The sequence below is a fragment of the Semicossyphus pulcher genome, unplaced genomic scaffold, assembly GCF_022749685.1.
Source record: "Semicossyphus pulcher isolate SPU_LCO1_2020_fin unplaced genomic scaffold, fSemPul1.0.p SCAF_4, whole genome shotgun sequence".
Lineage (NCBI taxonomy): Eukaryota > Metazoa > Chordata > Actinopteri > Labriformes > Labridae > Semicossyphus > Semicossyphus pulcher.
The window spans coordinates 13,659,043-13,672,752 of NW_027211715.1; positions in this window are offsets into that span (position 1 = coordinate 13,659,043).

The window sequence follows — 13,710 nt, forward strand, 5'->3', positions numbered from 1 at the left end:
TGGAGTAAAGCATTATTTTATGTTCAAACAATGCAACAAATACACCCACTCTCTAAGTCAGGGGTCCTCACACTCTTTGAGGCCAAGGACCCCAGGAAAGAACATTTCCAAGGACCCCCCTCAAAATCGTATTCGTATCACTGATTAAACATCTGCTTACTACCATTTGCACTCTTAGATGCCATTGGAACTATTTGTAATGTAAAACAAAGACCTAAATCTGACCTGTCTCATAATGATAAACAGAAAAACATTTCAATTTGAATCATGTTAATACCACTTTAAAGGAGAGGGTAATTGTATTTAAACTGCTTGTGGACTCAACTTGACAGCATTTATACTTTTCAAGTAAATGATTTCAGAAGCTTTCAGAAAATGAACAGCAGCAAGACAGCCCCAGGAACGGTTTGCTAATGTACTATAGTAATGGAGACAAAATGCTCGTTTCATTGACGCAAATGGTCCTCATAGACATGCAGTTTTTTATGATACAGCACAATTTTATAATTTATTATAAATGTATTATAATTATTTAGCGGACCCCCAGGCTATGGTTCGTGGACACCACTTTGAGAACCAATGGGCTTCTTTGGTAGCGCTATTGAGTTCATTGGGAACACTTAAAAATATAAAGTGTTGGTCTTGTTCCCAAAGAGTGTGGTCAATTTGGAACACTACTTTTTATGTACTGTGCAAATACTTCAAAACTGTTTCTCAATTATCTGTTATAAAGCCTGTTATTGTCCTTTCATGAAACGCTCTGTGTTCCAGACAGGTATTTGGCTGACTGTTTCAGGTTGGGTTTTCTGTAGTGCAGTTTCTAAGCATTATTACACACTGATTATCTCTGTAAACGCTAGTGTTTTTAAGATTATGTTTCAAAAGTTTGATGCAGTTTCTCACTGCAAAAAAATAAAAAAAGAAAGATTGTTGCAACGTTTATGAAATGAAAGTTGATACTGCATAAAAAACTTTAAGGAAGATGCTAGGATGTCCAACTTCTGTCTGTTGACCTCAATGAGACCTATATATTGGTCATCTGTCTTTAATCTAAGATGAATAATTAATAAATACAACCAGTGTTTAAAAGCTGAACTCAAGCTTTGTGCCACCTACAAATTTGCCCAACTGGCAAACTGCAAAAACAAAAATACATATAATCTGCTTTTCTTCCACTTTTATTCACCTTGTCTCCACCGCTTCATTGTGCCAGTAATAATGCTGCTGGCAGTTTAGCCTATAAGTAATATGAGTTACTGTCTAGACTGGAGTGATGCTTAACAGAGGCCACTTGTTCTGATTTCTCACTTTGAGAAACTGACTCATGTAAGGCATGCTGTGTGAGCACAGGGGAGAGCACCGCCGCGTGAAAACGTGTCAGGGGCAGAGAACAAAGAATGCTACTGCACTTTGTCAGAAGTTGGATCTCAGCACGAGTAAAACGAAACCTGAGCTAAGTGACCTAATTTCAAGTTGTGTGCTAAGCTAACAGCCTTAGCACATTGACAGAACAACACAACAAAAGTCATGTCACAGTATTGTTGTATCTTTGTGTTGTTAGCAGAGATTTCCCTTTGTCAACAAACTGTGTCGACACTTTGATTCTTTCAGCCCTTAGGCAGCATCATTTTGTACAAGTGGTTGTTTTTTAAGTCATAATTACCATGCAGTGTGCTTTCAGTGTGTACTATCTCAAAACTGTGCCCAAAGACAATAAAAGATTCAAGCAATGAATGCTTATTCATTCAGCCTGTACATCAACCAAATTGTAATGTTTAAACTGGAGACACAAATTACCATAGCATTACTCAACACCCACACTTACATGACAGCTATTGAACCTGAAAATTAATTAATTCGCCACTGTCAGTTAACTTTAGGAAGTGTTTAACAGTATATTATTTTACTGCAGGATTTCTGTGGAAATACCTGGAAAAAATATTTTGGCATGCTGATTAGTACAGGTAGGCTTGAATCAGGACGCCTCCACTCATACAGCAGGGTTTAGGAAACACCAAAGGTGTTAATTTTCAGCAATGCCGCCAAGTTTAACTTATGAGAGGGTGGGGTCGGGAGGATATGAAATGGGTCCAAAAAGCAGAACAGTGAAGCGGACAGTCTGCAGGTTTTGAGGTGGCACTGACAAACTGACAGTCATTACCCACAGCTCTGCTTTGGCTTGAGGAGAGGTGAGAAAACTGCAAGGCACACAAATTAGTTGCAAATGATTTGAGGTTTTAAGAGAGAGAAAAAATTAGGGAAATCAAAATGATGTATTGTGGAAAATCTGAATCAGTAGTCTGGATGGGATTAATAAACAAAGGTGCAGTCAGTGAGAAACAGGCCAAAATGATCACAGGAGAATAGTACTGTCTATAAATTTCTTTGACTTCTCATTGCAGTACTCAGACCACTGGACAGTGTAACTATTTGCATGAGGCGAAATTTGGTGTAGAGAAACCTGGCTCAGATGAGACATTAGACTGTGACTGGAGCCCAAACTCATCCATCATTAGCCTCGTCTTGTCTACAACCCAGCAACCACCCTCTAAAGTCTCCTAATTCATCCGCCAAGGATGGATGGAAGACCAACCTTCCAGCCAACATGGTTTTCATTAGCTAAGCAAATGTTTCTGCCAAGCTCACAACACCACTACCTGCTCGCTTTACTTCTTGTTCTACTGGATGATGTCATTCTAGTGCTTCTGGTTTAAAGTGCTGATATGAGGACAGCTTGATTTAAAGCTCCCAACAGAGCGCATGCAAGGATAACGCCATTGTTTGCTTAGTACCTAATGTCTACTGTAACTGTAAACCATGAATAGCCATAATGTCGCTGTGTCACTTCAAATGCAATTCCAGACTCAACTTTGATGTTTGGAGGACAGGAAACTGAACCCACAACTGACTCCTCGGCCCGGTCCCAATGTCTGCCCTCAGAGACCTGCGTTCCCAATAAGCCCCAAGGCTCTGCGCTGTCTCACTGTGAAAACGATAAGTGGTTAAAGGCCCTGTCATAAACGTTTGAGCTCTTTATGAACACTTATATAAGTCTGAAATGCTGCTGACTTTGCTGAATGGAGTTACCCACAATTCATAGCATTCTTATGTAAAAAATGGGATTTACAGGAAGTCCCGAAGTCCTTAAACAAGTTTACATGTAGTAGCGAGCATGTGTGTCTAGTTCCTCAGTTCCTCCTGTGGCGGTTTGAGGCTGCCTCTGAAAGCAACTTAATGCCTGTAATGCCCCATTTTATAATGCCCAACTTTACAGCAAATTAAATATGTATATACCCTGGTACAAACAAGGTTTTGGTCTCTAAAGCTAATTTCTCATAACTGTACGAGGTTGAAAAGTTATACAACTCAGTTGTTTAAATTATATTAAAGGAGCAATTCGGCCCTGTAAAAAGCCACTGTCAGTCAAAGCTGGTGTTCTCTGTAATGCATAGAAGCAATAATATTTGAAATTGGCGCCATAGCTGTGGAGAAAGTTGTGCAAATAGCTTGTGGTTTTGCCCATTCTGCATTCCTACAACACCCAGCGTGCATTGCGCTCCTCCCTCTGAAAGGAACGGCCCAGCGAGAGACGCTGGAGTGAAATACTACAGTTTTTTACCAGAACATTGATCGCTGCAGGCAATGGCTCAGAGTAGTATAGAATCCGAGAATATACCGGCGGATCATCTAAAAAATCTTCAGGACCTGCAGTCTACATTTCAAACCTGACTATTTTGAACGAGCCATGACATCAGAGGCCTGCATCCTAGATTGAGGAAGTGTAGTTTAGCGAGCTCCATGACCTCCGCCAACTGACACATTTTACGTCTAGCGAAGGTTTTCCAGGGTCCACTGGGGACGCGGATAGCGTCCTCCAAAGGCACAGAGCAAAATAGCATTTTGTATAATAATGGCATTAGCTCCCCATAATAGCATGATAGGACTGAGGTTGAAAATCGGCAAACAGGCCCTTTAAGGCCCAAAGATATGCATTATTACGTTACGCTGTGAGTGACAGGGGGATTCTGTTAGCTGTCTGCTAGGTGTCACCTCAGCTAAATCAGCCACTGAACTTAAACTCTCCACCATGTTTTTGTTGTTGCTGCCTGGGATCTTTTTTCACGCACATATCAGACATAGTGTGGCTTGTTGTGCAGTTTATTGTACAAACAGACCATTCAAGAAGTCTGTGCTCCAGCCTGTGAGCAAGTGAAATTCTGGTATTATTTTATATTATTATTATTCTTTTAGCGCTATTCAGCAGGTTTCTGGTGCACAGTGTATATACGTTGTTTGTTGTTGACGTTTTCCTGGAGAGATTTCAGCGGGACGTAATGGTGGTGATGAAGATGATGATGAAGAGACCTGGTACGTGTTGTTCACCTGTTACTCTCTCACCAGAGACTTGGGAAAGCAAGTGGTGAGTCCACTATGTAATAAATAAACAATTTCGGTCTGCTACCACCAAAGATAGAAACTCATTATGGGGGAAATACAAAGTTCAACTAGCTCATGCACCAGCTATTGGAAAAGCCACAGGCACAGACTGTACAGCATAGATAAGTTGCCGTTTGCCAACCCCGTGCTCTTCTCTAGCGTACTCTCTCATCCAAATATGGTCACTTGTGGTTCTAGTACGGCTGTGGCTTAGTCTGGTGCGGCTGTGGCTTAGTGGAAGAGTCGGTCGTCTTTCAATCGTAAGGTCGGAGGTTTGATCCCCAGCTCCCTCAGGCTACATGTCGAAGTGTCCTTGGGCAAGACACTGAACCCCAAATTGCTCCCGGTGGCATAGCCAACGGGTATGAATGTGATATCTGATTGACAGTTGGGCACTTTACGTAGCAGCCTCTGCCATCAGTGTGTGAATGGGTGAATGTGATATGTAGTGTAAAAGCAGCTTTGAGTGGTCGGAAGACTAGAAAAGCGCTATATAAGTACAGTCCATTTAGTAAAAGCATCATGGCGGGGGTGAGTTTGTGAACTTGAGTCTTCATAAAAGTAGTCCACAAAGCAACAGGCGCCTCACAGTGGATCTTTCAATTATTTATACAGTTCATGCAGAATACATTCTGGGATTTGGGAGTAAAATTTTAGCCAGAGAGAAGCAACTGAAAATGTATGTTAAACGCCTGCTGTGAAGACATGCTGTTGTGAGCCTTTGGACAAAACAAGGCCTCCATATGCCACTCTTTGTGCTAACTTCACATTTACCGTACTAAGAATTTATCCTTTCATTTAACTCTCGCCAACAAAACTTACAATTCTAAGTCTCAAACTTTTGCGTGAGTCATAGTTTGAAAAGCTTTAACACCCATGGCTAAGACTGACATTTTGACTGGTCCTCTTGTACTGCAGCAGGAGCCTCCCACTAAGATCGAGAACACTGATTAAGGTCAACCAAAGACTATACCATGTCTTGAGGGAAAGTACAAAACAAATAAAACGCCAAATAAGAAGAAAATAGCCTTAACGCTCTCTTGAAGGAAGCCAACCGAAGCCTCCAGTTCTGTGAGAATTAAGGCATGGCAAGTTTATTTATAAGAAAGAGGCAGCCCCACACTGTCTGCTCCTGATCTCATAAAGGTTCAATGATGTTTAAATCTGGTTACAGGGGAGGCCGTGGAAGGATCCTGTTTTTAAAAGTGTTCATGAGACCACTCTTTGATTTGTTTAGCGGTGTTTACGAGCGATCAGGACCTTGGAAAACAGGATCACGGTTAGTGAACAGTGTCTGGACCACCTGGGCCTATAAAAAGTCTCATTCTTTGGCTGTTATGAGACCTTGCAGAGCAATAATCAGATCTAATGACACGGCATGGCTGCTCGCACCATTACAGATCTGCAATATTAAAGTGTTGGCAGCAGCCGAGGTAGACTGAAGGCATCCTTTGGCTTTTTCCAAACATAAAGCTGCCTGAGTGAGGGAAAAAGGGTGAATGGTGAGATGACTCAGACCAAAGTTGCGTCTGAATTATGGAAACTTGCAGAAAACAGGACAATGAGCAGACCTCTTGCTGCTAATTGGCAATCAGCTTAAAACGTGACTTCTGTGTAGCCTGATTTATTACTGTAACTTAGCTACTTCAAGGTCAGTTATGTATTATGTTCAGTGTTTTTTTCCCTACAGCTACCATTATTAGTGCGGATCAAAATTCAAGCAGAAGTGAGTCGCACCGAGTTTGACATGTTGATTAATGGCCTTGTTTGCTTCTCTTGAGATTTGACTTTGAGAGTTTAGTAATGTATTAAATGTGTGATCGATGGTGCTGAAATGTAAGTGAATACAGGCACATCCTACTCTTTTCTCACTCTGCATTTAACTACCTTCTCAACTTGTCAGGATACAGTACATTTCTCTGATTTCCTATGCAGACATCCTTCGTTAACAATAGTATTTCTTGTAGAAAAGGCCAGTGATGACATCTAGACACGATATGCTGTGTTCCCAGAGATCTAATCTGACAGGAATAATCTCGTCTGGCGTGTCTTGCAAAGCAGAATTTTCTCCATATACTACAAAGAACCGTCTGACAATCTAGGGAGCAGAGGGCAAGATTCAGAACATTTTTACAGGTTGCACGGTTCAGTTAAGCGCACCTTACTTGACCCACAAACATATTAAACCATAGACTGTTTTTGTCCGACCAATTTGTATAGGAAAGACATTATTTAATCGTACCCATGAGAGTTCCTCTGCCCCCCTCCCACACCTCCACTGCAATACATGTCTGCAAGAGAGATCAGACTATGCTACATTCTTTCCCTCATGTCCTCAGACCTGATTATATCCAGACACAATACGTCTTGTTCTTCAAGGTTCCCAGCTTAGTAGACCGACTGTTAGGGGAGTTAGCTTCTGAAGAGTGAGGAAGCAGGATCGCCATCTGAAAATGTAGACCCGTAGTTGTCATGACGTGCCTCTACAGTGATGGTTTTACGGCGTGACAGGTGGTTTATGTTGGATTGTGTTGATATATTGTGTTGATTGGAGGAAATACGATCAGGCCTGTGGATTAAATTAACAAGGCGAAGAGTCTACAGCCGAGCTAGCTCTGTGAGGCTGCGCAAAAGTTCTTTCAGCTAAATGCTAATTACAGCATGCTAACACGGTCACACTGACAATGCTTACATGCAGATGTTAAGGAGTTGTTAGTAGGTTTTATGCTCAACATTTTATTTTAACATACTTGCATGCCAAGGTTACTGGCCACATGGGTAACCGTACCACATTTTGTGGAAATCCAGCAAATAATTGTGCAGATATTGGAAATTAAAGATGTCAGGCTTATGGTTGAGTAAAAGGTGGGGGATCACCAAGGGTATTAAGGTTTATCCTCTGGGGATTATGATGTCTTTATATAATTTCATGGATATTCAGCAGATAGTTTTTGAGATGTTTAACTTTGCACCAGAGTACTGGAGCGACAGACAGAGACTGCCATCCCTAGAGCCATGGCGCTAGTGTGGCTAATTGGAAACAGAGGTCACCCTGTTGGTCTAGATTCTAGAGGTTTAAGGTGATTATTGTGAGCTGCAATGTCATTTAAATAGAGGGAGAGAGAGACAGAGAGAAGCGTTTGACAATACATCTGGAGCCACAAACAAGGTCGAACTTGGAAACCTGGAAGCAAGAAACGTTTTAGGCATTTGTGCCAGAGGAGAAATTCTCATTTGACTAAATTGGCACTGTCTATTGGTCAGGTATCCAGTTCAAAATAACACATTCATGAGCACTACACAGAAAATAATTTTCTACTTACAGTAAAAAAAGTAAGTAAGTAAAATGTATTTAGATAGCCTTTTTCACAGACATAAGTACAAGGGTAATGTAAGACTGTCTGTTTGACCTTGAGTAGTCTTGCTGAGTGATCTCCATTAACTGCAGACGATCAAGAGCAAACATACTATATAAAGAGACGAGTGCATTACAGAGTCAAGATGATATAAAAACATGTTCAAGCATCTCTAGTTCAGCAGTTGAAACAAATATCAGTAAGTGAATATTTCTTAACTAGATATAACATGAATTGGTTAACTGCTAGCCCTGTTATTGACTAGCGATCAGTCCAGGGTGTACCCCACCTCTCGCCCAATGACAGCTGGGATTGGTTCCAGCCCCCCGCGACCCTGAACAGGATAAGCGGTACAGATAATGGATGAATGGATAGTTAGCTGCTTAACATGGCAGTTGAAAGATGAGGATTGTTCAAATATTACTCCAAAATTAAGCAGGTTGAGCAAGCAGCAGAGGAATGGGGCCTGATGTTTTGAAAGGTAATGGGAGCAACCTTTTGGGCAACAACAAGAACCAACTAGTTTTATCAGAAGTGTACTTTAAATAGTTTTCAGTGCCTTATCGAGTTTAGACAGTCCAGAAGCCTAGTCAACCTAATCATCTGCATCTAGATGATAAGCTACATTAAATTAATTTTATCTGTCCAAAGGGTGGCAAATATAAGGTGTTTAGCAAGAGCCCCAGTACCAAGACCTGTGGGACTCCAGAAGACACTGAAAAATAATCAAACACAAAGTTTCCAAGAGATAGTAAAAGTTCCGTCAGCAAGAAATGATGAAAACCAATCTACTGCTATGCCTGATATGCCTACCAAGTCATGTAGCCTCTTAACCAGAATAGGGAGCTGTACTATGTCAATCAGAGAACTGACATCGAGGAATTCAACCACAAAACAATCCCCTGCATCAGAGGACATTTAAATGTTGTCAGATACTGTGAGAAGATAAGTTGCAGTCGAGTGGTCCAATGCAGCAGGAAATGTGGTTTTTTTCTCCAAAACTTAACAATAACAGTTTAATTATCCCTGTAAAAGAATAGGGATGATTGAAATTGTTGATTGAATTGTTTTTCCAGATTTCCATCTGTGGACAGCAAACATGCTCTGGATTCAGTGGCTGATAAAGCTAGGCTAACGTTCCTTAATGTTGAGTATTGAGGCTGGCAACCACTGCTTCTGTTGTAAAATTAAAATTGGCCTAAGTTGTCAACAGAACCAGTGGGTGAATTTTCAATTCAGCCTGAAGAAATGAAAAGACAAGAACTGCTTTTGGGCTTTTGTCTGCATAGTAAACATTTGACACAGGAAACATAAATCTACAGCAACCTTACCAGAGATAGCATGTAGTTAAAAATGTGATAAAAAAGTATTCTAAGCTAGGGTTCTGTTAGAGGGAGAAAAAGAGAGAACAACTGGACACTGCATTTGAAAGTGGCCCATCGAGAAATTAAGCCTGCCCCTCTAAGTGACGGCCAGCAGGACCGGCTGATGCTGCAGATTCTATCCCTGATCCAAACTCAGTATTAGTTTTCCTCTGACTTCATGCCTTACTGATCTATGTGTGTCCCAAAACAGCATTTTTAATAGGTCTCTCTGGCCTTTGAAAACAAATAGGACATTTTATGAAGAATAGTGCAGTCTGGTACAAGATAGATCAGAGACTGGATAATGCAAACCAATGGCTTTCTCACAAAGTAAACTAAAAAATGTGTATGTGTGTGTCCTTTGTTTTACTCGAGACAGACAAAGTCCATTCTGTATGAAATACCTCCCAGACTGTAAGCCTGCACTATATACCACTCCATAGTTATTCCTCTCAAGAGATCAACAGAAGCGGTTCAAAAAATACATTTAATAACATTTTAGCATCAATAGATCTTACGTGTTCCCAAGTTTCCACCAGAGAAGATGTTGTAATGGCCAAAGGAGACATAAAAGATCAGTAAAACAACACCAAACTGGACACGTCTATGAATCTGATGTTTAAGCTGGCCGCATTGAATGTAAAGATGCAAGAAATGTCAAATGTCTCAGCTCTATAAAAGGTCATGTGATAGACCATGAAAGGAAAGATGAAATCTGCAATGGCCCACAGCTTCTAACCACATCATGGTCTCTCCAACCAGGCTGCCTCAGTAGGGATGAGAGCAGGCAGGACTTATGAAGGAGAGGTCGATCTGCAGGGAGGGACCTGTCCATCTGGGAAAGTGAACACTAAAAAGCTCTCATGTAGTGAAACTCAACATGGTAGCAAACTCACGCTATGCTTGCAAAATGGGGATACATTTGGAAGCAATATTTTCACATTAAAGAGATTTCATCCGCCGCTCTTCCGCTTTTTATTGGGAGAAAAAATAGTTTAGAACACTCAAACCAATCATCAGTTAATGATAATGGAGTAAAAGACTTGCCCTAAAATTATTCTAAAATCATATTAAGCAGTTGAAAATAGCATCCATCTAGTGGGGTCGGGTCACAGTGGCAACAGGTTGAGCAAGTTAGTCCAGACACCTCTCTCCGAAGCAACGTTTTCCAAGTCTTCCTTGGGAATCCTGAGTTGTTCCCAGGCAGGATGGGATATATAATCCCTGTAGCAAGCTCTGGGTCTACCCCGAGTTTCCTACCAGTTCCCCTCAATTGGCTCATTATTCCGGAACAATTGTGTCCCACCAGTGGTGAGATCGTGGATGTGCCCAGACAACAGGCGACCTCCGCCACGCCATAAGCATCAAGACTATCGATAAAGAAAGAAAACGTAGTAAAAAAAATACTGATTTGTTTCATAGACACCAGTTTAGTCAATGCTAAATAACAAGCTAAATTGAGCTAGCAAGCTAGCAGAGAGGCAAACAACATCTTACGTTCCGTCTTATTAAGAATAAAAATGGGTGCATCATTACCTTTCTTCTCATATGAAGTCGCCGTCCATAGAAAGCACGACGAGTAGCACAAAGATGTTGGATAAGTTGTCTTTGGGATCTAATGTGATTTCGAAAAGATTTCGTTGTTATTGTGTATGAGGGACGTCATGACGTGGCTGTTCCACAGGCTCTAGCAGGTGGAAAAACAAACTGGTTCTGAGTTGAACCAGCTCCAAACCAGCACTAGCACCAGCCAAGAACTATAGAACCAGGTTCGCATTGGTCAAAAAGGGGTATATAATGCTGAACAGCAGCAGTCCTACTCAAGACTCCTTCTCAACCCTATTTCAGGCCACCCTCTGGAGGACACACATAAGCCATTTGTATCCCCTATTTCATTCTTTCAGTCACTACCAGAAGCTCATGATGGTAGGCGAGAGTTGGTGAGACCGTAAACCGGCAACTTTATCGAAAGCTGTGTTTTTTGTAACACGCCTGAAACACTAACAGCCGTGCACCCACCAAGCTGTCCATCTCAAAATCCATTTTACCCTCACTCCGGAACAAGACCCCTTAGATACTTGAATTAATTTGCCTGAGTCAGTAGCTCACTTTCAAGAGTCGTTCACATAACCGCTACCTTGTAAACAAGGCTCATAACAGCACTTTTACCTTTGATTCTATAATAGGTATATTCTTACATCTATCGGACAGATGAACTAAATGAATAATCAGTGTAACAGCATGTTTATTGCATGATCAGCAATCTTTCATTATACCACATGACACATCTGAAACTCTTCAAACAAAAACTTTCTGTATGTTGCAATACTAACAAATCATTAATCTATTTCTTATCCACCACATCTGTAGTGTGGCGGTGTTGAAATAAGGACAGTGTGCAACTGCAAAGATCACAGACATGCATCTCAACCGCAGGGACTTGTTAGTAAAGGAAGTTGTACCAGATAACTCATTCTTGCAGACAAATCTTCACTCTGTCCATTGGGTCCAATTCCTAAAGGTTAGCTATGAGAGTAGATACTTTTAAACCCAAAGACATGCACACAGATGTTGAGCAGAAATGGCTCAACCCACTAGAGGGGTCTCGGTGTAAAATAGGGCTGTCGACCCCAGATTCTTTGAGGGCGTATTAGCTGTCGTGCACATTATGTACAGTGTGCATGTCTCAAACATGGCAGATCTATATTTTCCCTCAAGCCCCAGATAAGAGCGCTCACCTTGTAAACACACATTAAACTGTATTTGATACAGTTCCAAGACAGAGTTGGCCACTAACTACCTCTTTAAGGCATCACTGAAGCTGATACTAGTTGTGCATGTCCCCAAACCAATCTAACATCACAAAAGAACTGACACAGTGAATGAGGGCTGTTGCTGGGTAACAGGAAATCAGTAACTTCAGAGCAGTTTCCTCGTTGGTTATCCTCTTTTTTTTTTTAACACATGTACTTTTATTCCTGCATGTCTCCTCACCCACTTTCAAACATCAGGATATAATCATTGTTCATTCCACTTCACCTAGGTAGCTCATTGGCTCAAAGAAACAATGGCTACCAGTGTACAACTTTATCTCACAGTCAACGAACCTGAATTTGATCCCTAACACACCACTGTGTAAAAACACCATGACTTATTGTTCGAAAAGGTTACTTCTTGTTCAAACGGCCATTCATTCATTGCATAATAAAGCTTGTGTAACATTCTGGAGCTGCAGCTCTGTTTTGCCACACCTCACGAAACATCTGGGGCAAAAATCTGCCCAAATCTCAGACACCTGTTGTCTCCCACATGTTCCTATATTTCACTTCAGATCTGGCAAATATAATAAGTTGCACTTGTTGAAAAGTAGGTCAACACTGGAGCAACCCGGTTGGAATAACTTTTCGTCCAGGGAATCCTCCGTGTCTTTCTGACTTTCCTTTGAGTGTGAGCTTGGAGCATAAGAGACACAGTGGAATGCTTAATGAGGTGCAGAGTGTCTTTCCAGTCAGCGATCCGGAGGGCCAAAGGTCCAGCGATTGTCCAATTTGATACTTCCACGAGAATCTGAAGGGAATAGGATCCAGTCATCTAGCCATTCTGGCGACTTAGCATATATCATTAAAAAAAAAAGCCCTCGAAGAATTAAATATAACCAGGACACGACATTCTGCTGATTCACTAATCTGGCAGAGGAAGTGGTTCTTGATCTTAATCTATACTTCTTGTAACTACAAAGCAGATGCAGGAGCATTTCAAACAGATGTCAATCTGGTTTTATGATCTGTTTTCTGTTGTTGCTAGGGTATCAGATCAAATCACAGATAATTGCAGCAGCTGCTCTGATACTTATGACCCCGTAATAGGCCCTAATATACACTTAATTCTTTGACTTGTACTTGTCTGATGGGTTAGGGAAGAAAAGTGTGAAAGAAGAAAGAAGGAAAAGGAGAATAAATGAGGGAACCATTCAAATGACTTCAACAAATGTGGATAATATGGCATTTCCAGGTCCTCTAAGTTAAAAACTCATTATTGTTTGGTTTTGCTGAATCTGTATTTATTGCACATAGTTGTTGCAGTTATGAATATTAAAGAGAGCTTAAAGAGGTGAATTCAAGCCGTCTCTTTTGCTTCAAATACCATCCCTCATTTTTTGACTGCTTACTCTTCTTTTCCAGAGGTAATACTGCTTGTGCAGTTAAAGTACTTATGCAGAAGTCTAAAATTCTTTAGTCAACATTTTGACCTTGTTTTTTTTTCCATAATATGCAAGCAGCAGCTTTCGTAAGTCAAACATCCGACAGTGATTTCACAGTATAGTATTGCAGTTAAAAAGATGTCTCTCAAAGTGACGAATTATCACCACTACAAATTGTCTAGAAGTGTTCAGAGTGAGAATACTTGTTTATGAGTCTTATGTCACTGATAATGTATTTGACCCCATCAGTGTCCTGCCTTATTTCCCAACTTGTTTTTCCCAGATCACGATTGGCATGTAATTTGAAATTTTAACTCGGGAAATGTCTGCAAAAGGCCAGATGTTTGAGACA